We start from the raw sequence: 27,270 nt of genomic DNA, 5'->3' as shown, positions 1-27,270 counted from the left end.
ACTCCCACATGTGGAGAAACTGAGACAATCTCCCCCCTACAGGAGATGCATGCAAAGGGATTGATGGAGGACTAAGGCTGCTTTCCCTGCTGCACCCCTCCGGGGGAAGAGGAAGAGGCAGAGTGCTGCAGGGTGGCCCCTCTGGTATGAACCCTACCACTCTCCCTATATGATCTATAGGGGTGAGTAGAGGCAGCCTGCTGACCTGTCTGCTGAATTCTCCCTCGAAAGGAAGAGGCATGCCCAAACTCCCTGAACCTCCTGAATGCTCGTGAAGGAGTGGAGACGGAGGCCTGTAAGCCTAATGACTTTGCCGTGGCCCTACTCTCCTTGAACCGCTCCAAGGCAGAGTCAGCTTTTGTCCCAAAGAGTTTATCCCCATCAAAGGGTAAGTCAAGGAGGGTTGACTGCACATCGGGAGAGAATCCTGAAGATCGTAGCCAGGCATGCCTTCTTGTTGCTATGGCTGTGCCCTTTGCTCTGGCCACGGAATCGGACGTGTCAAGTCCAGATTGGATAACCTGAGTTGCCGCTGCCTGAGCGTCCGTCAAAAGGTTCAAAACCTCCTGGGGCAAACCAGGATGTGTCGTCTTGGCCTCGTCCACCAGGGCATGGATGTACCTGCCCAAGATACAGGTTGCATTAATTGATTTCAGGGCCATGCTGCATGACGAGAATGCCTTGTTTGCAGATTGGTCCATTCTCTTAGATTCCCTGTCCGAAGGAACCCCTGGAAAAGATCCTGGAGCTGTGCGGGAGGAACATGAGGCCTGCACCACCAAGCTTCTCTGGAGTGGATGTTTTGACAAGAAAGCTGGATCTCCAGGAGCTACCCGATACCTCCTTGCAACCGACCTATTCACTGCTGTCGAAGTCACAGGCTTCTTCCACACCTCCATTATCGGGTCTACGAGTGCTTCATTAAATGGAAGAAGTGGCACCGCCACAGCTGAAGAAGGGTGCAACACTTCAGTGAGAATGTTAGTTTTTATTTCAGCAGCTGGAAGAGGAAGGTCAAGAAAATCCGCCGCCTTCCTCACCACCGAATGGAAAGAAGCAGCCTCTTCGGTGTACTCCCCCAGGGATGCTAAGTCCCACTCCAGGGAAGTGTCCAACCCACTGGCAGTGTCCAAGCACTTTAGGTCTCCCATGGGCTCTGCAATCTCACCCTCTTCCAAGAGCTGTTTCTCATATTCCTGCTCCTGAAGCAGCCTCAAAGCCAATCTCCTGGAGCGCAGCCTGGCCTCAATTCTCGGCGTTGATAAGGCGTCTGCTGACGCCAAAGACCTCGGTCGGCGTCGACCCTTGGATTCATCCGACGCCGGATCCATCGGCGCCGTAGGCTTTTTCAGCGTTGATTGAGGTTGTGGTGAACTCATCGGCGTCGGGGCAACAGACGTCATCGGCGTCACAGGCCTTTTAGGTGACGCCATCGGTACAGGCGCCAAACCAGCACCTCCCGTGGGAAGGAAAGGCATGAAGGTCTGTACAGAGCCGGAATACCCATGTCATATGCCAAAGGACCTGAAGGTCCAGACGGGCCACCTCCCGGAGCCATGCTGGCAAAATGCTAAACATCACATTTAGAAATGCGGCAGGGTCTGTACCTGGCCCCGGGAACGCCAGATATCCCGGTGGAGTCAGCGCCTGAGGTGACACCAGCGTCGGTTCGGGCATCTCCATCTGCGCCCGTGAAACCGCCGGATCCTGATGAGGATCGAGCTCAAAAACAGATAGAGGAGATGTAGGAGAAATAGGAGTCGTCCGAGGTAGAGGTGTTACCGTCGGACTAACTTCCCATGTCTTATGGCGTCGAGCTGATGGCGACCTCGAGCAGGATCGGTCCTTACTGGACCGACTTCGTGATCCGTGCCGGCGCCGGGAGTCTCGATGACGTCAGTGTGACTTCGAAGATTTAGAGGTAGACCTACAATGGTGATGTCTCTCCTCCTTCTTTGATTTCGCCAAGAATAACTTGGCCTCCCGCTCCTTGAGTGCTTTTGGATTCATACGCTGGCATGAACTGCACGCCTCAACTTCATGGTCAGAACTCAAACACCACAAGCAATTTTCCTGTGGGTCTGTCACCGACATTCGGCCTCTGCACTCCCTACAGGGTTTAAAACCCAATTTATGTGGCTGAGACATAGTAACACTCAAAGTGAAACAGTAGCTCCCTGAAGCCTCGAAGAAATAACCGTTTTGAACACATGGAAAAAAGGGAACGGACGTCTGCATGCCGACGAGGACCTCTTATTGCCTGGATGATGTCATACAGCGTCGCGTGGGTGTCGGGCAATTGTGACGTCATTGTCGACGTGGAGAGCTAGAAGAACATTTCCGTCAGATGCTGGCGCATGGGGAAAATTCATTAGGTGAGGAATCCACAGGTAGCTGTATCCATCAGAAACAGAAATATTATCTAATTTCCAATCCAACTGCACTTACAGCTGCTGTGCATGAGCGATCGCAGCGGGGCGTACCAGCACAGTGCCAGTTTTTACTAAGGCACAGAACTGTGACTTGGTCTCCAGCACCGCACATCTCCATGGATACTCAGAGGTGACACTGCACTTGTAGATGTTGAGCAGGTACAGTATAATCAGCAAAGGTACAGCTTCCTTACATAAACAGAACTAGCACAATAGATACCGAAGCAGTGGAAGCCTCCTTCAACTATAGCAGAAGTACAGGAGTATTTCAAGCTTCCGAGCACACAAACTAGCAACAGGAGAAGCAAAGCAAGTGCTGTGCAGGCATCCTTCAACACAGTTCCTATGCATTTCATGTTTCTGCAAAGTGTTTAGCCTGCACTTAATTCTTAAGATGTAGATTTAAAATACTCTAGAATATGGAGTGCACACAGATTACTTTACCATATACTCCAATTACGTATCCCTGATTTAGATCAAAGAAGGAGGCTGAAAGTACTCCCAAATCTCTTGCATTAGATTTCAGAAGTGTATTGTTCTGATTAATAGATCCATCATCAGGTTAAAGGGGAATCATTAAGATCACAATACCTGAATCAGATTAGACATGCGGAACAAGATTCTTACCTTCGGTACTGCCTTATCTGGTAGAGACTATAGCTGCAGATTCTTTACGTTAGAATATTCTCCGGGCATCAGACTGGACCTGGAAAGTTTCAAGCAATACCGTCTGGGGGCCCATGGGTGGCATTGTTCGGTTCTGCATTTTCCACTCTGGAAGTGACGTGCACTATGCCTATGTAGGCGTCACCCCAGCACGCAGACGCTGGTTTCTTTTTGCAATTTTCCACAACAGAAGAGTGGAACCACGAGTAACACTGACAAACTGGTGTGCATTTGTAAGGGCCTTAGCAGAGTGACCCTAACATTGTAATCAGGTCGTAGAACAGGGAGGATGTAAGGTCGGTAAGGAATCCTGGGCTAGACAGAATCTCTACCAGATTAGGCGTTACTAAAGGTAAGTCACTGGTTCGTCTGATAGAGATTTCTTGCTGCAGATCCCTTAACTTAGAATACACAACCACGGAATCCCTCCCCAGAGGCGGATCTGCAAAACAGATTTAGACCAAAAAATCCTGCAGGAATTAACAGGCTAAGTGCCCATCATGACTGACCAGACTGTCCAGGCAATAGTGTTTGGTAAACGTGTGCAGAGATGACCATGTAGTTGCCTGACAGATATCTAGGACAGGGACTCCAAGAGCCAACGCAGTGGTTCAGCCTTGGCTTTGCTGAAATGAGAGCGCAAAGTCCTCAGGGGCTGCTTTTTGGCCAATGCGTAGCTGATCTTTATGCAGACCACTTTCCACCGTTAAATGGTCTGTTTCTACACGGCATTCCCTTTCTGAGATCCAACATACATTGCGAAGAGTTGAGTACCTAACCAGAACTCTTTGGTACAATACAGGTAGATCATCAACACTCTTTTTGGCTCTTGCAGTGGAGCCTCACCTCAAGGGTGAGGCAGAGCAAAGAAGGTAGGCAAGGTGATATCTTGACTCACATGAAAAGGTGTCACCTTTGGAAGGAGGTATGTGTTGGAAGGACCATCTTGTCTAGGTAAAAGGTGGTAAGAGAAGGGTGCACACACTGTGCCTACAGTTCTCTAACCCTCCTGGCCAATGTTATGGGCACTAGGAAAGCCATCTTGATGTCTAGCAACTGGAGTGGGCAGATCTGCAGCAATTCATATGGCGTGCACATCAGAAAAGTCAGGACCAGGTTTAAGTCCCACTGGGGCATGTTTAATGGCTTGGGATTAAATGCTGGTTTTTTTTTTTAAGTAACCTAGCCACAACAGGTGACATGAACAAAGATTGGCCTGGCAACTGCAAGAAATGCTTTAATGGCTGAGAAATAGCTGTTATCTGTGCCCAGGCAAGAGTCCTCCTGGGTAAAGAATTGAAAAAATAGTGAAACCTGAAAAAGGGGTGCAGAGAGAGGGTTGATGTTCCTAGAAGCACACCATGTCTCAAATATATCCCAACGGCCTAATCTTCTTGAGAACTCTAGGCAGGAGTGGTACTGTTTGGAAGGCATACAGGAGATCTGAGCTCCACTAGAGACAAAAAGTGTATCCAAGAAAGAGCAGTGTTGGAAACTCCAGCACAGAACTGTTGACATTGTGTGATCTCTGTGGGTCTGAACAGATCTAACCAAGGCTCTCCCCACTGCTGAAAGAGACCTTGTAGCACCTCCAGATGGAGACAACATCCGTGATCAGCTAGACATCTTTGGCGGAGTTAATCCGCTCTGGCATTCAAAGATCTCGCTCTGATGTTCCAACCATATACAGATATGGAGGGCCTCTTGACAATGCCTCCATGCCGCCGCCCCCCCCCCCCGGTTTATTGCAGTACCACATGGCAGTGGTGTTGTCCGCTAACACCTGCACCAGCCTTCCCTTGACAGATGGAAGAAAGGCCTTTAAAGCCAATCGGATCATCCCAAGTTCCAAAAAGTTGATGTGGAGCCGGACTCTGCTGCAGACCAGAGTCCTCTGATATCCACCTCTCACAGATGGCTGCCCCAGCTCTGGAGTAACTAATCTGTCAGATCTGGTTGGGGAAAGGGGTCTGCCGTTGACCCAAATGAGGTTTGTTAGCCACCACTGCAGATCTTTTGCAGTACTCTATGAGATCTGGACCATGTTGGAGATATTCCCCTGTTGCTGCACCCATTGGAACTTCAGGTCCCACCACAGAGCCTGCAATTGCCAGCAGGCATGTGTCACAAAAAGGATGCAGGAGGAGGCCCAGCAGCTCCAGTTTCACAATGGACTCCTACTCAGAGATGAGGGCCACTCACAGTTCTCGTAAGTAAATATAAGAAAGGAACTACCTACCCACTCAAAGAAAACCAAGTCAAAACCAACATATGAGGAAGCAGTGAATGTTTTTATCTGAAAAACCTTACAGATGAAAATATTGTTATCAATTTCTATTTACTTTCATTGTGTTAGGATCTTAATGATAAGTTTGTTTGGAGGAAACCATGAGTGGCGTACCTAAAAGATCTCATGATAAATTCAATTTCACAATTTCTTTTTTTTTTTTTTTTTTACTTTGTCAATGGGTATTTCTTTAAACCATGATCTGCACCAGAGGTAGAACAGCTAAAACAGTAATTCTTGACCTGCACTTCGAATACTGTGGTAAATAAATAAATGAAACTGATTTTACCACTAGCTCTGCCCCGCTCAGAGTGCTTTTTGTTGATACAATTTGTACAAACCCTGGATAAACTGCACTTTAAAACCAGTCACGGCTCGCACTTCAAAGGGGTGGGGCAGGTGCAGCGCAACAGGGAAGAATACATTAAATTAAAAAAACTAAAAAAACACAAACACACTTACCTTAACTCGCTGCTCCTCCGTCACAGGGTGCAGGCACAGGCTCCCCAGCCTGCCCTGCGCCAATCCTAATGGTGCTCAAAGCAGTGTCAGGATTGGCTGGGAGCGCCCTCAGGCAGACTAGGAGCCTGTGCAGGCTCTCTCCAGCCTGGCAACTGTGTTGCCGGGCTGGAGACAGCCTACTGCACATGTGTGTTTGGCTAGCCCAAGACGGCCAGCCAAACACACAAGTCGTCTGAGGGAAGAGTGCCGAGCACTCTCCCTCAGTGCACGTCACCCCGTGGCCCTGCCCCTTTTAGAACAAAAGGATAATAAACATGGTTTATTATCCTTTTGTTTTGAAAGGTTTGCAGCTTCTGCTGCTGGCGGGGGGAAGGATGGGGATATGGTGGAGCCGTCCCTGTTTAAAACAAGCATTTACAATGCAGTGGGCCTCGCGTTTGCTCGAGTTAGAACTATTAGCGTAGTAAACTCCTAACCGGACATTTCTTGACACACAAACTGAAAATGAAAAGATAAGCAGTTTCACATTAGCGAGCCGAAGTTTCTCAAACAAACAAAAGGAAACAGAAGATAGCTCGCAGTGAAACGTATAGGCAAAAGTGCAATTATCCATGTAACTGGTAAAAGTGCAATTATTTATGTAACAGGATCGATGTCATGCAAAGCGCGCAACTACTGGCCAGCGAGATCGCACTACTTACGAAACAAAGAGAAAAAGTAGTCCAGAAACCATACGGAAAACATGGAGCCTCGTATGTTTTCAATAGTTGTCCGGTATGCTCGAGGAGGGCTAAACACTGGAAAAGGCGTGACGTATGTATGCCTTTCACTAATCAAATCAGGTGCATTTTAAAAGGCAAGCCCACAAACCAACCTAACTGGCACACCCCTAGCCAAGGCAGAAGTGGAAGACTTAGCTTGAGTGGAATGAGCTCTAATACCTTCAGGAGGCCCTATATTCACCATTGTGTAGCAGATCTTCATGCACAGGGTGATCCACATGGACAATGTCCTCTTGTGCACAGTCTGCCCTTCATCTTGCCAATGTAGCCGGCAAACAGCTGATCATCCAGCCGGATATCACGTGTCCTGTCAATATAGAAGCTCACAGCCATCTTAGGGTCCAAGCGATGAAGCCTTTCCTCCTCTTTCGAAGGTTGGGGAGGAGTATAGAAAGTAGAAAGGGTGCTAGACTGACCCAGGTGAAACAGAGTAACCACTTTTGGCAGGAAAGCAGCCCTGGTTCTCATTACCAACTTATCTGTGAGAAAGTTGTGAAGGGAGGTTTGAAACAATGCCTGTAACTCACTAACACATCTCGCTGACGTTGTGGCAACCAGAAATACAGTTTGAAATTTAAGAAGTCTTAAAGGACATCTATGTAAGGATTCAAATGGAGTACCCATAAGGTAAGTAAGTAAGTACCAAATTAAGATCCCACTGAGACATGATAAATAGAGTGGGAGGGTACATATTAGTAATTCCCTTAATAAACCATAGCATTATAGGAGACTTAAGCAGGGAACGTTGGTCGGGTAAACAAAGGAAAGCCAAAAGGGCAGACAAATATCCATTAACTGTTGCAACTGCACAGTCTTGCTGCGCTAGGGAAAGTGCAAAACATAAAATATCAGGCAAATGGGCTTTCAAAAGGTCAACTGAATTTTCTTCACACCACTTAACAAAACTTAAACCATCTGCAACCATAAACCAACTTGGTGGAGTGCCTCCTGGCTGATAAAATAACATCCACCACGTCAGGGGGAAGAGAAAAATAACTTGGGCTGCCCCTTTCAATCTCCAGGCATGTAGGTGCAGACTCTGAAGTAGTTCTGTGTACCACACCCATCTGAGCCAGTCTGGTCTTGGCCAATCTTCCCCAGAACACGAGGAATCAAGGGTATGGGGGGGGGTGCCTAAAGCAGCTGGGAGCCCCAGTGCAACTGAAACGCATCCCCCAATGCTCCCTGCATTGGATACTGGAGGGCAGTGTGTGTTCTCATGAGTGGCAAAGAGGTCTATCTGAGGGGGTCCCTCATAGCCTAAGGATGTGCAGCAGCATCTCTGGATGGAGATGCCACACGTGATCGGCTGAAAAATGCTGGCTGAGACTGTCCGCATGTATGTTCAGAACTCCTGCGAAGTGATTTGCTACAATGCAAATCTGATGGTCCTGAACCCAGAACCAGAGTCATAGAGCCTCTTTGCAGAGAAGATACGACCCTACACTTCCCTGTTTAAGTAACACATTGCAGTAGTATTGTATGTCAAGACCTGCACCAATTGACCACAAATGGAAGGGAGGAAGCCTATGAGAGGCAGACATATTGCCCGAAATTCCTATAGGTTGATGTTTAACAACTGTTTCACTGGAGACCAAATTCCCTTAATCTCCAGATCCCCTAAATGTGCTCCCCACTCTAGAGTAGAGGTCGTTATGACCGTGACCACCGGAGGTGGAGGACAAAACAGCTACCCTTCTGATAGACTGCCATCCAGACCTTCAGAACTGGAACCAGCGCTTCATTCTGAAACATCAGAATCATAACCTGAACATCTTGAATCCTCAATTCACTGAAGTGTCCAGTACTGTCCCTATGAACAGGGTACGCTGAGAGGGCTCAAGGTAAGATTTGGGGACATTTATCGAAAAACCCAGGTTGTCCAACAACGGAGTTGTCAACTGCAAGTGATGCAGCACCAACTCTGGAGACCTGACTTTGAACAACCAATCGTCCAGTTAAAGGAATACTGGTATTCTCCACCTTCCGAGATGTGCTGCAACCACTGCCATCACCTTCGTGAAGACTCGAGGTGTGGAAATAAGACCAAACGGAAGGACAGCTAACTCGTATTGTTGTGATCCTACCGTGAAGCAGAGATACTTCCTGTGCAATTGCAGAACGGGGATGTGAAAATATGCATCCTGCAAAATGATTGAAACCATACAGTCTTCTTTGTCCATCACCAAATGCACCTGTGCCAGGGTCAGCATTTTGAATTTTTCCTGTTTTAAGAACCAATTCAAAACCTTGAGGTCTAAAAATCAAACAAACACCAAACCTTTTTAAGAAACAGGAAATAACGTGAATAACACCCCTGACCGTTTTCCTGCTCTGGAACCAACTCCACTACACCATTCAAGAGTAGAGCTTGGACCTACTGTTGGAGTAACAAAATATGTTTTCTGAACACAATCTTTGATGGGGACGGAAAGAAGGGTAAGGCATATCCATTTTCTATAATTCTCAACACCCACAGGTCCAATGTAATGGACCTTCACTATTGGCGAAAACGAACCAACCTCCCTCCCATGGGTAAAGCATGCACCAGGATGGCGGAACTAGGGCTGCTTCCCTGAAACATTGGCTGGGGAGGAAGAGGAGGAAGGCTGTTGGGCGATTCCGTGCTGCCGTCCCCGGCTTTGCACTCTATAGTTTCTATATAGAGGGCTTGACTGTTTTTGCTGCTGCAGATATTGCTGTCTTCCTCGAAAGGAAAAAGATCTGCCAAATCCTCTGAACTTCTGAATTTGTCTATAATCTTTTGACTGCGATTGCAGGCTCAAAGATCGTGCCGTTGCCTTGCGCTCTTTAAACCGCTCCACGGCCGAGTCAGCTTTTTACCCAAACAACTTTGACCCATGGAATGGAAGATCCAACAATGTTGTTTGCACATCGGGTGAAAAACCAGATCCCCTCAACCATGCGTGCCTTCTAGAAACCACTGAGGTCCCCATTGCTCTCGCCACACAGTCAGCAGTATCCAACCCTGACTGAATGACTTGGACTGTAGCAGCCTGTCGATCATTGAAAAGTTCCTCAAAATGGCCTTGGGCATCATCCAGCAACTCTGGGAGTACCAACTTAGCCGAGCATGCAGGTAATGACCCAGCAAACACGTAGCATTTGTCGATTTTAATGCCTGACGAAAACACCTTTTTTTGCAGACTCGTCCATTCTCTTTGATTCTCTATCAGCAGGTGATGCAGGAAATGATGTAGGAGTGAATTTAGAAGAACATGTGGCCTGCACAACCAAACTCTCATGTGTAGGATGTGAGGTCAAAAAGAGTGGGTCTCCTGGAGCTGGCTTGTACCGTCTTGCAATCGACCGAGACACAGGAGCAGATATCCAGAAATGGTTCCATCGATGCCTCATTGAAAGGTAATATTGGCTCAGAAGTAGACAAGGATTAATGCAAAGGGTATGTTAAGAAATTTGACTTAAATTCAGTAGTGGGACGAGGCAATTCCAACATTTCTGCTGCCTTGTGTATGACAGAATGATATGACAGAGCCTCAGGTGGAGGGATACCCTTAGCTGATGACAGCTCCAATTAAGGAGAAGTATCTAGCCCACTTGCTAAATCCAGATCCTTAAAATCAGGGTCCAACTGAAATATCTCCCCCTCTCTTCAATATCATCTCTACCTAAAACATACTGTTCCTCCTCTAAAAAGCTCTGAACTTCTCTCCTAGATCTGTGCTTCAACACCCGCGTCGTCAGCCACAGAGCTAGTGGCGCCGGTAATGACACTGAGGAATCCAACATCGACACCGGAGACTTAGACTTAGAAACTTGGACCAAAGGAACCATATTGGACCAAAGGAACCAATGATGCGATGTTGCAGCCACTTCAGCCGATGCCAGGGAAGGATTAGCTGGCACCGATGCTGAGCAACTTTGTTCAATCTGCAAAGTCGACCGCCTCAGCATTGGATGAGGCCAGGACACTTGAGACATTGGTACAAATGGCAAGAATGGAAATTTTTGGTACGACACCGGGAATTCACCCAGCGAGTAAGACAGTGGACCCACGGGCCCACAGGCACACCGGATGGAGCCAGTGCGCTGCAACATGTGGTTTATCGCAGGAAGGGGGAACCGTTCTATCTAGCAGACAGTTCGGTGCAGAGGAAGTACAGCTAAATTGGTGCCGTAAATCACTCCGAAAGACTGGTGTTAGGCTGGAAACATGAGTCCAATGCTTGTTTGAACTAATGCTTATTAGAGACCAATGCTTCGTTGGGAACACATGTTGCACAAGTTTCCAGCATCCCTATGACTCAGTGCAGGGTGGGCTGGGCCGCAGGAGGTGGGAGGATGGAGGAGGGGAGAGTGCACTAAGTGCACATGTGTGTTTGGATGGCCGTCTGAGGCCGGCCAAACACACATGGGCACTAAGGTTTCTCCAGCCCGGCTGCATACACAGCCGGGCTGGAGAAACTGCACAGACCCCAGGCTTGTGTCTGAGTGGCAGTGACTGACGCTCAGACCAATCCTAATGCTGCTTACACATGTAAGGCACGTAAGCAGCACCGGGATTGCTGGGAAGCCTGTGATGGTGTCACAGCAATGAATACTGGGACACTGGAAGAGGATTGAGGCTGCAGGTGGAGGTATACCCTCCTAGCACCCCCCCCCCCTTCAACCCCATCCGCCCCCTCTACTCTCAGCCCCTCCCCTTGAGACTTGCGGCGGCCGCCGCTGGGTTATTGTAGTTGCTTGCATTATACCACAGAAAGGAGTTTCTCTTGAACAATGATTATGACCATGATATACTGTGAATATGTTTATTAGCACTGAGTTTATTGTGGCATTACTATTGTTGTTAGCGATATGATATACTGTGAATAAGCTTATTATCACCGACTTCAAAGTGGCATTTGCAATATTTCAAATTGTTGCTGGTGATGTGGAACATTCTGTGCTAGTTGAAGCTTACTTTTGCCATGCTCAAAATTACACTGCGATTTAACAGTTGTACATGAAGTTGAACTCTATTGATTAACCCTCTGTTTTCATACTAATACAATGTGAACCGTAATCCTTGATATTAACCCTATGTTTTCAGTGTGATTTAAACACTGAATTGCTTTCCTCACAATACTAGCACAGTACAATGATTAACCCATGAATATCTGGTGAATCTAATTCCCTGAGAGTTTGTTGTTATTGTTGCCTATGTAAATGTCTATGAGTTGACTAAGTCAGCATCTTGGGAAATCTCATCAAGGTGAAAGAAGCAGGATATCTATTGAACGTCAAGGAACATCTAGGTAGGCTTAATTGAGGTATCAAGGGCCTAATGTGGGATCACTATGGGAGAAGTTGTAGAAAGTATAGGAGTTTCAAGGCTCTTATTTAATTACAGGTAATCCACATCCTTTCCGAAAATTCCTAGAGAGAGGGAGGGCCACGCAGGAAAGGGGACCCCAACAGGTACATCTAGCTTGCACATCATAGTTTAACAGTAGAGTATGCATGGGTTATGAGATATTAGTTATTTGACTGATGTGTAATTTATCATAGGAAAGATTGACTTCAAGAAGCATCACTAGGCGTCCGAACCCAGCCCAGTGACTCCAGTGTCTCTCTCCCTTCTTTCATCCATCCCCTTTCCCCCGGGATATTGCAGTGCCGATTTAAGTAGGAGACACACAACGTTTAGGTGGAATTGGTGTCTCTGTGGGACGAACAGGTTAATGCTGGACACAAACAAACATGTAAACCAAGAATAACGCTGGATGTGCTCATTGTATGTTTTGCATTCTTGTGATGTTTTTGCCGACTTACAAAGTGTTAGAAACTGTATCTCTAGTTGGCAGAGGTATGCACCCTGTCCAAGCATGGACCACAATCCTAGTCAGGGTAAGTCACAACACAACCTAAATTATTATGTGCTTTCCCCCACCAATGGAGGAATTATGGAAAAACATTCATCGGATTGCCAAGTATTCATAAAGTGTTTTGATTTGCATGCTTTTCTTGAGCTGTCCATCATGGGCAGGATCTACCTGTGGCAAAGGCCACTGTCTGTGCCGGAAGCAATTGCACCAGATTCTTTCCACACTGGGTTCATAGAAAGTGCTGTCACATTTTGAAGAACAAGAAAACAAAAACAGCACCACTGACTGAGGAACAAGGATTTCTTGACAGGGTCAGGGCAGCTGGAATTGGTGGAGGCAAATGTAGAGATGTAGGGTAGAGGTATACAGTGCACCAACTCACAGATGGGACTCCAATGTAGGCATTTAGTTAGTGGACAAACAGTCCTTTTGTTAGTGATGCAATTGCTAACAGGCTCTTCAGGAGTGGTGGGGTGGGGGGGTAGGATTAGAAGGTACATGGGCTATTCTTCACAAATTGTAATCCTTCCAGAGACTTCTTCGAGAGCTACAAGGAAGGAGGAACATGGGGCGCCATGTCAGAGGTTGCAGTGACTAGGAGAGTTTTGGAGGTCTCATCTACAACAGTGTGTGAGGCAGCACAGTGGACATACCTCAGTGACGCGGCACAGTGGCCACACCTCCGTGACGATGCCAATGAGCACAGTCATTAAGTGCTGCTCCTTTCAGCCCACATGCTGGAACTGGCTTGGTCCCTGTCCAATGAGTACATTTCCAGTGACATCCAGCTGATGTGAACTCCACCCCAGATACATAAAATTGGATTTAAAATGGCTTCTATATTAAGTGCACAGAGGGACAGGCAGGGGAGAAGGAGCATGCAACGCCGACTACCACAAAACATTACAGAGTGTGCAAACCTTAACAGTTACATGCATGTAAGGGGATTCTAGCATTCATGTGCCCACACAGTCTCAAGCAACCAACCAAGGGGAATTAGGGGGGGGGGGGGGGGCAGTCATAAGATACTACATGGATTGACACACCTACAACTGATAGAGCCTTCCCCCAAGGTACCAATTAAAAAAAAAAAAAAAAAAAAAAAAAAAAAAACACTGTACTCCGCACCTGGAATCAGTTGGCACCAGGTGTGAGCAGAATCATGCCTGGCCATGGTGTGAGCCAACCATGTTAATAGGTGTAGTGCTTCGAGTGTATCCCGGTTACTCCAACATAGATGAAAACTCTGTTGGTGAGAAACAATTTGATATTGATCACTTGCCAGGGGAACAGCAGGTACTATCTCTTCGTATAGGATGTGCAGTCTGTGACGATGCCCATGAGCACAGACATTAAGTGCTGCTCCTCTCAGACCACATGCTAGACCTGGCTTGGACCAGATCCCACAGAAGAAAACAGATCTTTGTCAACTGAATAATAGAATAAATAAATGGGACACAGGATGTGATGCAAACACAGAGGCAGGTACATTCATCTCTATATCCATTTCAACAAGGCTGTGCCCTGATAAATCTTTCTGAGAAACCACAGGGAATATTGTAACAAGATAGCTAAGCCTTTATTGAGAGATTAATTAACTACATAGGAAAAGTATGGCTTGAGAAGGAGGCTGGCCGGTCTGTGGCATCTGACCAGGCATTACTGCACAATAATGATGATGGAAGCCTTGGTGAACCTCAATGGCAAGAGGACAGTGGGGGTACAGTACTTGCGCATTTCCTAATTTTATCTAGGATCCAAATCGCTTAAATCTAGCTGGACAGAAACATTAGTTTTATGTGGCAGCTCTCAGAAGTTTGCATGACTAATACTACCAAAAGACAGTAGAAAGAGGTATTCTGGAGTGGGACTATGGGTTGTCTCGTGCAGAAGACACAGACTTGAACCACGCGTTCTCTTCTTGATGGGAAGTCTTTTTGTCATATTATTGCTGTTGATGATGTAGGATAGGAAAAGATAAATTGGATTTATTAATTTCACGGGAGACCCCCTAACCCATGGACTTCCAAACGGTTAAAAGTAAGCATGCTTTTAGTTTATGTGAACTGAGTTAGCTGATTGCTGGTGCCAGCTAGTAGCTGCTTATTAGTATTTGTTTGCAATTAGCAGTATTAAAAAATGAATTAAGCGTCAAATACGTTATCTTTTAGGAAACCCCGGTTTCGAGAACTCATTGGAGTAAGAACAACAAAATGTAGTTGCACTGTTTTTTCCTTCCAAAAGTGTGAACCACAATTAATACTAAAGTTCCTGGCCAACCAGGTGCGTAAATGTGAATCTGTGCAGGCTTCAAGACCAGTAAATGTTCAACTTGAGCACCATTATTTGGAGCATGAGGATTTTAGCTAGGCATAAGAAATAAAATACTTCTCGGGATAACAAACAGTTTTTTATACCCAGCCCCCAAAACTATCATCTTTTTTTTTTTTAAAGAAATCAGTCAATGACCTACAAGGGAAAAAAAGGTTTATGTTGAATAACCTTTAGCTTACTATTTTGAAAACTGAAATCAACTTACCTTAGCACAGAAGCACCACCGAATGCACGAATGTTTAGGAAATATATTCGACAGGAACGTACCGAGGCTGGAAAGAAGAAGAAATGTTAACTTTTTTTTTTTTTGTTTAAACTGGAGATGGTAAACGTCTACAATTGCAAACATTTGCAGTGCACAGTATAAAATAAAAAGTATTTAAAATGTAAATTAATTATCATCGTTGTGTGGTAAAGATTCACACCTACCCTTTTCCAACCCCACTCTCCCCCCCCCCCCCCCCCCCCCCCCTCACCACCAACCTCATCCTCGACCGGTTCCAGAATCAAAGACGCCCGCCGAGGACGGTTGTGTCAGGGTACATATACATTACACAGCATTTACAATTGGAGGTTGGGAAACGCCTTGTACATCTAAACTGAAAAACCTAGATGCCTCCCTCAAACCCTTTTATGTATCCAATCCAGACTAAAATACACTTCATTTTTATAGGTGCTATTAGCGCTTATTGAGAAACAAGAAACCGCTCAAGTGGTGTTTTCTGCTTTATGAGTGGCCATAACTGGCATTCTTCTATCCCTAGACCTTCATACGGGTATTACGCACTGCACATTGAGTATTCATGCGATTTTTCTTGCCAAGCCTGAAAATGGTAACACAGCTTTCCTTCCCGATATCTGGCACCTTTCCTATGAAAGCAAGTTGTCAAGTTTACTATTACTTTTAAAATTTGTTGCATTTTTATGGACTTCAGGAAAGTGCAACAGTTTAATATCTCGTTTGTCTACAAAGTCAACTACTGAAAGGCAAAGCTTTAGTGTTTCAAGTGTCAATGGAGTATTTGGCCTGCACGTACAAACGTACAGATTTCATGCACCTTTTGTAGACATGTGGAGGTCACAAAACCTGAGGCTCTGGAACCTATCTATAAGAGGGGACTTTTAGTTTAGATAGCTTTTATGGATACTGTACAGTCCAAATTAGTGCTCAGAAATGTAGTAGGCATCAAAGCCTGGATGTGTGGTAGTACACAGACACCTGAATAGCTTATTATATATTTTTTTTTTAAAGGACGCACAATCACATCACATGCAAATTGGCTTAATCGTGTTGAATAGGACAGAGGTAAAATCTACCTTAAATAATGAACAATAATATTTCACACAATTAAAAAAACAAACTTATAACGGTAAAAGAACGATCTAACAGGAAAGCCCAAAGACCTTCAAGAGGGTTCCCATTCGGAAACCATGCTAGTGATAAGGAGATTGAAAAGTATTGTGCCCAAAGATAGTTGAAGACCTCCAAGACGTCTTGCCTATTACAAAGATACAAGGGTTGCGAATCATTTCTGGAGGACCCAGCCCCAAGCCACTTACGTCCAAAGGCCCTTGAAATTATATCAGAAATTAGGTGCTGACAATGAGTGGCAGAGGCTGCAGATCTGAGAGTCTGAACTGATTTAGAAACCTATGGTATTGTGTAATCCTTCACCAAACTTGAGAAAACAGGGCACTCTTTTCCTCTGTAAAAGACCTACGGGTGGGAAGGTCTCAGATTAAATGGACAGGGTTGCCTGTTCTGCTTCTTTTATTCCCAGAAGAGGCTTGAAAAGAATAGATTATTTCAAGAACTGGCATTTTCTCCTTTGGCTAATGACTGATCTTCCTTCTCATGTCCACATTTTACACACAGTAAGGATCTGACAGTGGAAGAGAAGACGACTGTCCAACAAAAGGAAAACCTTGTGCATAGCTTGTGCCTCTCAGACTTTATGTAAGAGAGGATAAGCTGGGCTGCACAATCAAACCAAGGAATATGCTTCTGGCATCAATATCTACAAGATCACAAGACAACTAATAATATAAGTAGTAGTTTAGATCCTGCCATTCATCCAACAAACCCAAAGGGAACCATCAACATGCACTCCCAGTGCCCTATGCTGTGCTGTCAGCAGCAAAGTGTTCTAATTTTCAGGAAGTGGGATGCTACGATGTGCATTATCCTATAACACCATGACATGGTGCACCCTCCATAGCTGTAGTTGGTGATGAGGTCTAGACATCCTGGCTGCAAGACTCCAAGAGGCACTGAGGAGCTCTTCTTCCCCAACTCCAGAAACAAGTGCACTAGCAAATTGCAGTTGGGTGCTGCACTTGACCAAGTTCCCTTATAAGTGTCGAGCAGGTGAAATTGGCAGCCACAAGGAGACTGATGGTAGCACTATATATGGGGTTCCGTGGTGTAATCGACTATAGGTAACTGACGTTGGATGGGGCCGCAGTGACATGTTCGTAGGGACGGGCTCACAGACCCCTGGTGTCCACAAGGGAAGCAAATTCCGTACGGCAATCATCCCTCCCTCCACACACCGTGTCCATGCCCGCCCTACAAAGGTTGATAATGGAATGATAGAGGAGGCAAGACTGCATACGTCGGTAAGGTTTAGGGTCCTCCTGCAAACCGGCACACCACCCACAGCCCCATTCGTTGTCCTTCAGGGCAGTCCACCACATTAGGGTAAGCGAGACCAGATGCCTAACCGAGGTGACAGAGCACTAGATTTGAACCGGTCACAATATATTGGTTAAATCGGGCAAACAGTGCGTGAAACAGGTAATAAGCTATTTGTCAGGAAGGATCTGGTGGAAAGCCGAATGAGATACACATGAAAAAAATAGAAAGTTTACAATTACTTGATGTTTCGCATATTTTACATTACCATGTTATATAACCCTGGCTTGGGAACAGATTTGACTTCTTCCCAAAATGTGCCCATTTCCAATAGAAAACGTCCCTCTACTCGTCAGAAAAGCGCTTCTAATGAAGTGTAAACAAAAAAGCGAAGTTTGACTTTTAGTGAGAACAAGATTGCTGTGGGTGTTAGCGGGGCGAATGGTGACGACACTGCTAACTTGTAGAGCATCAGAGCTTAGATCTTTAATTATTTTAAATGCTAACGAGCACTCAAAGAAAATCGTTCAAACAGAATCCTTTTCCTACAGAAAATGATCTACTGTAAACGCATTTCCCACATTTAGTTGGCGTCAGTAAATTTGAAGTTTTATTTTTGATTAAATGATGCAAGGAGCGAGTAAGGACGCGAAAACAGTGCATCGCTACCACCTGGTGGAATTTACAAAAATTGCAACCATGTATTTTCCCAGGGAGTTCGGGCAGCAGATGCAGCAAATATTTTTCTGCAAGCTGTAAAAAACATGTCAAGGGCATAACTTTGTTTTAGCGTACAGTGACAACAATTGTGTGCCAGCTGGGAACAGTGCACATTATTTTCCGTTTTACTAATCAACGTGTACTTTGATACCAGTGGTCTCATTAGAAGTGACTTTTAGGAGGTGGGACTCACACATTGGGCAACAGATAAAATTGTTTTTGCAACCTACAAGTTTATATATTTGCTTTTCTTGAAATGTTTAAATCAGACACCATATCCGGTACTCTCACATTAAAAGTATTGCAACCCTGCTGAAAAATATTAGTACTCTTCTGGCAGAAGAGTTATCTGTGAAAAGATTATTCGTCAGGGACCACTTTGTTAACATTAGTAAACTCGATTCGTATGAATTCTCTTGTTACTTAAATGAAATAATATGTGGCTTCTTGCTCTGTACTTTAGTAAGTAGTATGCTTCCTTTAAAGAGAAATACTTGCAAATAAGTCGGGAGGATTATCCCCGGGAACCTTTTTTCATTGGCTAGGGCGTCCCCAAGGGTAATTCCTACCCACTAGCTCGTGCCTGGCACAAATGTATTGTATTGTATTGTAATCATATTTATATAGCGCTTACTACCCCTGACGAGGTGTCAAAGCGTTTTTCGGTGAGTAGCACGCTACTCTGGAACCCAACAAGAATTACTGATGGATTAGTATCGGGAAATAATGAGTACAGTTTTAGTATTATTAGGAGTTAATTTGAGCCACGGATATGAGAGTTTGTTAGTTAAATTGAGTGGAGTAATGGAGGGGTGGAGGAGGAAAGAAATCCAGAAGTGTTAATTGGGAATATATCCTTCATTTACTCAACCCAAAGGCTTGGGATGAGTAAAGGGGGATGGAGGAGGGAAGAGTATGTGGAAGGGTTAGGGAGAGCATAGTAGCAGGGTGAGATAAATGCGGGAGAATTTAGTAGGGTTGTGTGGGAGGTCATGGTAGTAGAGTGAGGTTAGGTGAGTTAGATGTGGAAGTGGAGGGAAGAGCTTAGGCAGAGTTATTTAGGAGATGAAAGTAGTAGAAAGGATTTGGGATGAGTCAGAGTGAGAATGGAGGATAGTTTGATAGAGACATGGCATATGATGATGGGTAGATAAGTGTAATAAGATGAGAGTAGGAATTCATAGGTATCTAGTAAAACAACCCACCCAGGATCCATGCAATGACCCACAAACATGACATGCACAGAAACAACATATATATATACACACACACACACACACACATAAATACACACACATATGCACATACAATACATAATTAGAACCATGGGTAAAATATACCTAGTCAAACAGGTTTAAAGAGTGTGTGTGTATTTTATTGTTATGACATAGCAGTGATACATATTTTCTAAAGAACTATACATAACTAGAAATATACACATAATCAGAAAAAATATTTATCAACATAGGCATATGCAGTCCATAGTTGTTTGAATATGGTGGTTATGAAGGAAAGAGCCAACTCTTGAGTAGTTTTCTTAAGACAAGAAAGTTATCTGTGGCTCTTATAGTTGGGGGTAATGAATTCCATAGTTTGGCTGCTTGAACGGAGAAGGATGTACCGCCTATTGTCTTTTTCTTGTATGGTGGTGTTCTAAGGCGGGGTGCCAATCTTGAGTGGAGGTTTCTTTGTTGGATGTATTTGGTTATTTTGTTTCTGATAAAAAGCGGTCCTGTTCCATGTATAGCTTTGTGGGTGATACAAAGCAGCATGAAAGTACATCTTCTGGCAACGGGTAACCAGTGTAGTGCTCTCAAGGCAGGGGAGATGTGGGCTTGCGGCTTTACATGTAATAGTAGCCTGGCTGCGGAATTCTGGATACGTTGTAGTTTTTTCATAATAGATCGAGATGATCCATGGTAGAGGCTAGGCATAATCCAGTTTGGATAGTACAAGCAAGATAGTAGCTTGCACCTTGTGTGGAAATCTGAGGTGGGGAAAGATGCGTCGTAAAGTCTTCAAGGTGATGAAGCTTGTTCGTGCTAATTTGTCCACTTGGGCATTCATAGTTAACTTGGAATCCATGGCAATTCCTAGGTTTTTAACTTCCTTGGATAATTGAGGAGGTGGTCCGAGATCGTCAGGCCAGACGCACAGAGGGTCATAATTTTTCCAGTCACCACATATGAGTATTTCTGTTTTGGAGGTATTTAGTTTGAGATGGCTCCAGGTCATCCACTGATCACCGTCTCGGAGGCAACTGAAGAATTCTGAGTTTTCAATGTTTTTGGGGCATTCTAATTTAAGTAGTATTTGTGTATCATCTGCATAGTTGTAGCATGTGAGATGGAAATCATTGATCAGTTCTGGTAAAGATATCATGTAGATGTTGCAAAGCAAAGGTGAGATGTGCCACCTACTTCAGAACAACAGAAAGTAGAGGATGCACGTAATCAAAAGTAATGACCTGTTCTGACATTTAGTAAAGGGTAAAAACCCACCCGTTTTTCGAATGCATCTTTATGATGTGGATGTTGGGAAATGCTTTCTGTTTTTGTCTGGTCATTGCACCCGATCTGCTCGTGGATGCCGTTTGACATTACTGTGTAGCACGGTCACGTGCTCCAACAGCAGTACTGCTCTTTCTGAGCAAACAGACAGTTGCCCGTGTATCCGGAGACATTGGTGAAGAGTGCATCTGATCAATAGGAGTGAATCGCAAGGTTACAACATGCACTCACTGGTGCTTAACTTGCAACTAAAACTGTGCCGGAGCCCAAAGCCCTCCTCTTAAACATGCAGCTGCTAAAATTAAATGTGCGAGCACAGAATACTGAGGCAACGTAATCCTGAAGCCATCTCAGGCCTCTTCAATCCATTTACAGCCCCTCCATGCCCATTTAGTTCACTGTTGCAGTTTTCTTTCTCCTATTGTGACGCTTTTTCGTTTTTCACTTCCTCCATCTTTCCCATACGTGTCTTTTGCTCGCAGCAAATGCTTGAGGCAGAAAAATAAGCACCGGCCCACACCAGAAACAACAAGCACAAATTAAGCACTGGCACTCACCAATATGGCTGTCATAAAGCGGTTCCTGATAATAATGGACTGTTGAATCTTCTTATACAAAAAAGCTATGTGCAATGTAATAAAAGATACCGCAATCATTTACTTGGATTAGTTTGGGAGATGGTTGATGGGTAACTGTATCTCATGCACGCCATACAACTGAAGTGTATCTAAAAAAAACTTGATTGTAGAAGGGATATTAACTATGTGGATGTGTTCCACTTAAGGTCTAAGAAAACGAAAGGAGGCATGCAGTCAAAAGAAAAGTTTATTAATCTACTACACATGAAGAGACCCTGGTTGGCTCTTGAAGGTTATTATGGAAAAGGGGTTCAGGATCTGGACTCTGCATGTGGGCTGGATACCTCCCCTGAGTGGGATCTTTCATAGCCGGGTGAATCTACAGAGGAGGCAGCATCCTATCACACGGTTATAAGGAAGGCTGCTGAATTTTTGGAACTTCCATTACCAGCATAGGAAGTGAAGACAAACATCTTGATGGAGGTGTTGCTTTCCTTCCTCTACTCCTGTGTATCCCATACTCCCTTAATGATGCCCTTACTGAGCCCTTCTTAGACATTTGGAGAAAACCTGTCATGACTCGAGCGGTTACCAGGACTGTGGCTAGGAGGTACAGAGTTGCTCCTGGGGATCCTCAATTTTTATCTCAACATCAGACTCCTGAGAGCTTGGTGGTTCAAGCTTCTTGTTCTGCCCAATCTGTACCTGGCTCGTTTCCTGCTACTCCATCGGCCAGGGAGTCTAAGAGAATGGATAAAGCAGCCAAGAAATGTTTCTCCTCATGTAGTACGGCCCCAATATCGGTCAATGCTACCTGTGTGCTGGGGAGGTATTTTCCTGCCCTGATGGACACGGCAAGAGCTGTGCTGCCGAGCTTGCCCAAGGATGTGGAGGGGCAGTTTGATGAGCTCCTTTTGGACACGCAGGCGGCGGCCAAACAGATTATACAGTCAGGTCCGGATACAGCGGATTCAGTGGCCAGGGCAATGGGCACTTTGGTGGTGACCACGAGGCATGCGTGGCTCAGGTCTACTGGCTTTTCCACGGATATTCAAACAACTTTGTTGGACCTTCCGTTTGATGGCGAAAAATTGTTTGGGTCCAAGGCAGACTCTGCTTCGGAACGTTTTAAAGACAGCAGGGCTACTGCAAGATTTTTGGGGCTACAGGCTTCAGCATCCACACCCTTAAGATCCTTTCAGAGGGTTAGGGGGTTTGGCCGTGAAACCCTTTTCCATGGAAGGCCATAGTCCAATACTCAACACCCTCCCAATCCTCTCTATAGGTCTTTTAGAGGGTGGGGGAGGGTTAGAACATGAGGAGCCGCCCAGCAACATCCTGCCTCATCCTCTTCCTCTGGGGGAACCCAACAAGCAAAGCAACCCTAGTTTCCTATCTATCTTGGATCATGCATCTCCCGTGGGGGGCAGGGTATTTCATTTTCTCCACGAGTGGGAGCTAGTTACATCGGACTCTTTGGTACTAAAAATATTGCGGGGTAAGGATATGCCCTTCCTTTTCCTCCTCCAATCCCTCCCAGTTATTCCTTTTGTTTGGAAGATCATCTCCTGTTGCTTCAGCAGTAAAGGGGTCAGGGATGCTATTCGAGATAGTTCCTGATTCCCAAGAAGGATGGTCAATTGAGGCCTATCCTGGACCTGACGATTTTGAAATGGTTCCTCAAACAGGAGAAATTCGAAATGCTGACTCTAGCACAGGTACTTCTGGTGTAGTACAAGGAAGACTGGATTGTGTCTGTCAACTTGCAGGATGCTTATTTTCATATCCCCATTCTGAAGTCGCACAGGAAGTATCTCTGATTCGTGGTATGGTCACAACTATCAGTTTGGCGCTCATTCCTTTTGGTTTTACTTCCGCACCTCAGGTCTTCACGAAGGTGATGGCGGTGGTTGCAGCGGACCTCAGAAGGAAGGGAATACCTGTATTCCCTTACCTGGACGATTGGCTAATAAAAGCCAAGTCCCCAAAGTTTGTGCAGCATCACTTGCAAATGACAACACAGTTGTTGTTCAACCTCAGCTTTATGGTAAACGTGCTCAAGTCTCAACTGGAGCCCTCTCAGCGCCTCCTTTTCATAGGGGCAGTACTGGATACCACATTGAATCGGGCCTATCCTTTGCTTCAGCAGATTCAGGACATTCAGGCATTGATTCCAATGTTTCAAGATGGAGCGGTTGTTCCGGTCCTCAAGGTCCTACGTCTGCTCGGTCTGTTCACTTCTTGCATTCTGTTGGTCACTCATGCACGTTGGCACTTGAGTGCTCTCCAATGGTGCATCCACAAACAGTGGTTTCAACACAAAGGGGATCTCGAGGACTCGATATCTATCTCCAGAGATGCTGCAACGGATCTACAATGGTGGGCTGTGGGCGGCAACCTTTCCCAAGGAAGGCCATTTTGTCTACCACCTCCGGTGGCCCCGGTCGTAACGGATGCTTCCACTCTAGGGTGGGGAGCTCATCTGGGGGATCTAGTTATTGGTCTCCAGTGGAACAGATGTTTCACATCAATCTGTTAGAATTACGGGCGATACGTCTGGCTCTCAAGGCCTTCATCCCATCTCTTTGCAGTTAATCAGTTCATGTCTTGACGGACAACACTACCACGATGTGGTACATCAACAAGCAGGGAGGAGTGGGGTTGTACCTTCTCTGCATAGAGGATCTGCGGCTCTGGTCCTGGGCACAGTACCATCGGATTTGCATAGTAGTAAACCTTCTGCCCAGGGTTCTCAACGTATGTGCGGACAGTCTCATTCAGCATTTCTCGGCTGATCACGAGTGCGTCTCCATCCAGACCTGGTTCTTCACATCTTTCGGATGTGGGGATTTCCACAGATAGACCTGTTTGCCACTCGGGAGAACACGCACTCCCCGTCGTTCTGCAGCCTCCAGTATTCAGTGTAAGGAGCATTGGGGGACGCGTTTCAGATGTCATGGTGCAACCAGTTGCTTTACGTGTTTCCCTCCATACCCTTGATTCCTTGGGTTCTGAGGAAGATTCGGGCCCAAGTTATTTTAATAGCTCCAGATTGGCCGAGAAGGGTGTTGGTACTCAGACCTTCTCAAACTCTCCATCTCCCTCACAGGGCTGACCTCCTCTCGCAGTCGAAGGGGCAGGTTTTACACCCCCACCTCCAGAGCCTGCACCTACATGCCTAGAGATTGAACGGGGCAATCGGAGTTCTTTTTCTCTCCCTCCAGAAGTGGTGGATGTTATCTTATCGGCCAGGCGACACTCCACCGAGACTGTCTATGCTAACAAATGGGCAAAATGTGTTGCTTGGTTTGGAGAGAAGCAAATTGATCCCTTGAAGGCCCATTTGTCGGATGTTTTGCTTTTTGCCCTTTCCTTGGCACAGAAGGGTTGTGCAGTTGCGACTGTGAAGGTTTTTTTTTTTTTTTTTTTAAATCGGTGCGGTCGGCTTTTCTGTGGCTTCCTCATAAGCCTTCTTTATTTAAGTCTCCTATAGTTATTAGGTTCTTGAGAGGCCTCACTAACAGGTTTCCCCCACTCCGTTTCTCATGCCTCAGTGGGATTTGAATTTGGTTTTTACTTTTTAATTTTTAATGGGCTCACCGTTTGAGCCTATGCATTCTTGTCCTTTGAGACTTTTAGTCTTGAAAACAGTTTTCCTCACAGCTATCACATCTGCTACGCGTGTGAGTGAGCTCAAGGCTCTTAGTGTGAAACCTCCTTTTACATCCTTTCATGCTGACAGGGTGGTGCTGAAAACCAGGGCGGGTTTCCTTCCCAAGGCTGTTACTCCCTTTCATATGGAGAAATCTATAATGCTGCCTTCCTTTTACCCTCATCTCCATCCTTCACAGGAGGAGGAAAGACTTAATCGCCTAGATCCAACCAGGGCTTTGAGTTTTTACATTGAAAGGACAAAAGACTTTTGTATTGATGATCAACTCTTCGTTGGATATGGGGGCAAGATAAAGGCAAAGACGTCCACAAGAGAACCCTTTCCAGGTGGGTCATTTTTTGCATAAAGATTTGTTATTCACTGGCAAAGAAGGTTCCTCCTGAGGGTATTAGGGCCCTTTCCACCAGGGCTAAGTCTGCCACTTCGGCCTTGGCTAGAGGTGTACCAGTTGTGGATATTTGTAAGGCAGCAACTTGGTCTTCCCACCAAACTTTCACAAAGCATTATTGCTTGGATTCCAAAGTTAGGAGGGATGGCCATTTTGCACGTTCTACGTTGCATGATTTCTCCGAGAGCGGGACTGCTTTGGGATTCTATTCATAATGTGAGAAATCCACAGGTAGTTGTATCCATCAGAAGAACAAGTTACTTACCTTCGGTAATGCTTTTTTTACTGGATACTGTAGCTACCTGTGGATTCCTCACAGTCCCACCCGCCTCTCCGTTGCCTGTCTGGTCATACCAAGACTTCTTTTATTAGATATGTATATACGTTTTTGGTGTTTTTATATAAACAAATATTGTGATTTATTTTTGTATTTGGATTGGTATATATATATATATATATATATTGTTCTTGTGAGGTCGGTATTCACCTGTTTGCCTCGAAGGCACGTATAAAAATGGTGAAACTGTCGTCAGCACGCCATCGAGGACTTCTTATTGCCACAATGACATCAGACGGAGTCACGTGCAGAGCCGTGCAATTGTGATGGCCTCGTAGACGTGAAGCGCTGCGAAGAAAGTTTCCGTTGAATGCTGGTGCATTGGGAGCATTCATAAGGTGAGGAATCCACAGGTAGCTACTGTATCCACCAGAAAAAGTGTTTCCGAAGGTAAGTAACTTGTTCGTCGTACCCAAACGGACGTGCTTTGACTAGGATCATTTTTCAGCATTTCATCAGCTGCCACCCACTCTATGTAATTTTCAGTGTGGCATATTGCAATGTAATGCATCCTCAGTTTGAGTGTTCTTCTTACATTAGGTAGCATTGTGTTGATCTTCTGTTCTGATCTTAACCTTTCAGGCAGACATGCCGGCATGCAGGAGGTTGTAGAGCCTCTTCATGAGCTAGGCTGAAGTCTCTGTGACCCATTTACTGGAGGACAACAGCACGCTAGACATCTCCCAATCCGGCTTCTGCAAGAACCACAGCACCAAGACCCCTCTCATCGCCGCAACCAATGACATCAGGATCATGCTCGACAAAGGTGAATCCGCAGCCCTCATCCTCCTTCACCTCTCGGCAGCCTTCAACACTGTCTGTCACCACACCCTCCACGCACGCCTCCACGAAGCCGGGATCCGCCACAAAGCCCTGGACTGGATCACATCCTACCTCTCCGGTAGAACTCAGAGAGTCCGCTCTGTTCCTGTCGAAAGCCACCAAGACCATCTGCGGAGTCCCCCAAAGATCCTGTCTCAGCCCAACCCTTTTTGACATCTACATGGCGCCACTCGCCAACATCGTCCGATCTTACAGCCTCAACATAGTCTCCTACGCGGACAAAACCCAACTGATTCTCTCACTCACCAAAGACCCCGCCACCACTAAGATCAATCTCCACAACGGACTGCTTGCCATCGCCAACTGGATGGAGATGAGCTGCCTCAAACTGAACTCAGATAAGACTGAGATCCTCATCCTCGGCTCTAACCGATTCACATTGGACAACTCCTGGTGGCCAGCCACCCTAGGAACCGCACCAACTCTCACCACCCACGCTCGCAATCTTGGCTTCATCCTAGACTCATCGCTCACCATGACCCAGCAAGTCAACGCCATCTCATCCTCATGTTTCAACACCCTCCGCATGCTTCGCAAGACCTTCAGATGGATCCCCTTTGAAACCAGAACGGTCACCTCCGCCCCAAGTCAGCAGCAGACTGGACTACGGCAATGCGCTCTATGCGGGAACAACGGCCAAGCTCCAGAGGAAACTTCAACGTATTTAGAATGCCTCCGCACGCCTCATCCTCAACATCCCATGCCACAAACACATCTCAGCCCACCTCAGAGACTTATACTGGAACCCCATCAACAAGAGGATCACCTTCAAAC

At 45.8% G+C, this 27,270-nt stretch overlaps 1 protein-coding gene across 3 annotated transcripts in view; it reads right to left on the bottom strand.

Moving 5' to 3' along the window:
• The window catches only part of EXD3 (exonuclease 3'-5' domain containing 3), a 1,916,540-nt gene that overhangs the window by 1,812,395 nt on the left and 76,875 nt on the right, over window positions 1-27,270 (bottom strand). For all 3 annotated transcript variants that reach the window (XM_069241413.1, XM_069241412.1, XM_069241414.1), the window contains one exon: window positions 15,018-15,084. The gene's annotated coding sequence lies outside the window, so the exon portion shown is untranslated. The remainder of the gene's footprint in view (window positions 1-15,017; window positions 15,085-27,270) is intronic.

The sequence above is a fragment of the Pleurodeles waltl genome, chromosome 6, assembly GCF_031143425.1.
Source record: "Pleurodeles waltl isolate 20211129_DDA chromosome 6, aPleWal1.hap1.20221129, whole genome shotgun sequence".
NCBI classification, from domain to species: Eukaryota; Metazoa; Chordata; class Amphibia; order Caudata; family Salamandridae; genus Pleurodeles; species Pleurodeles waltl.
Note: the sequence above shows the minus strand (reverse complement) of the source record. Positions and strands in the feature narration are given on the sequence as shown.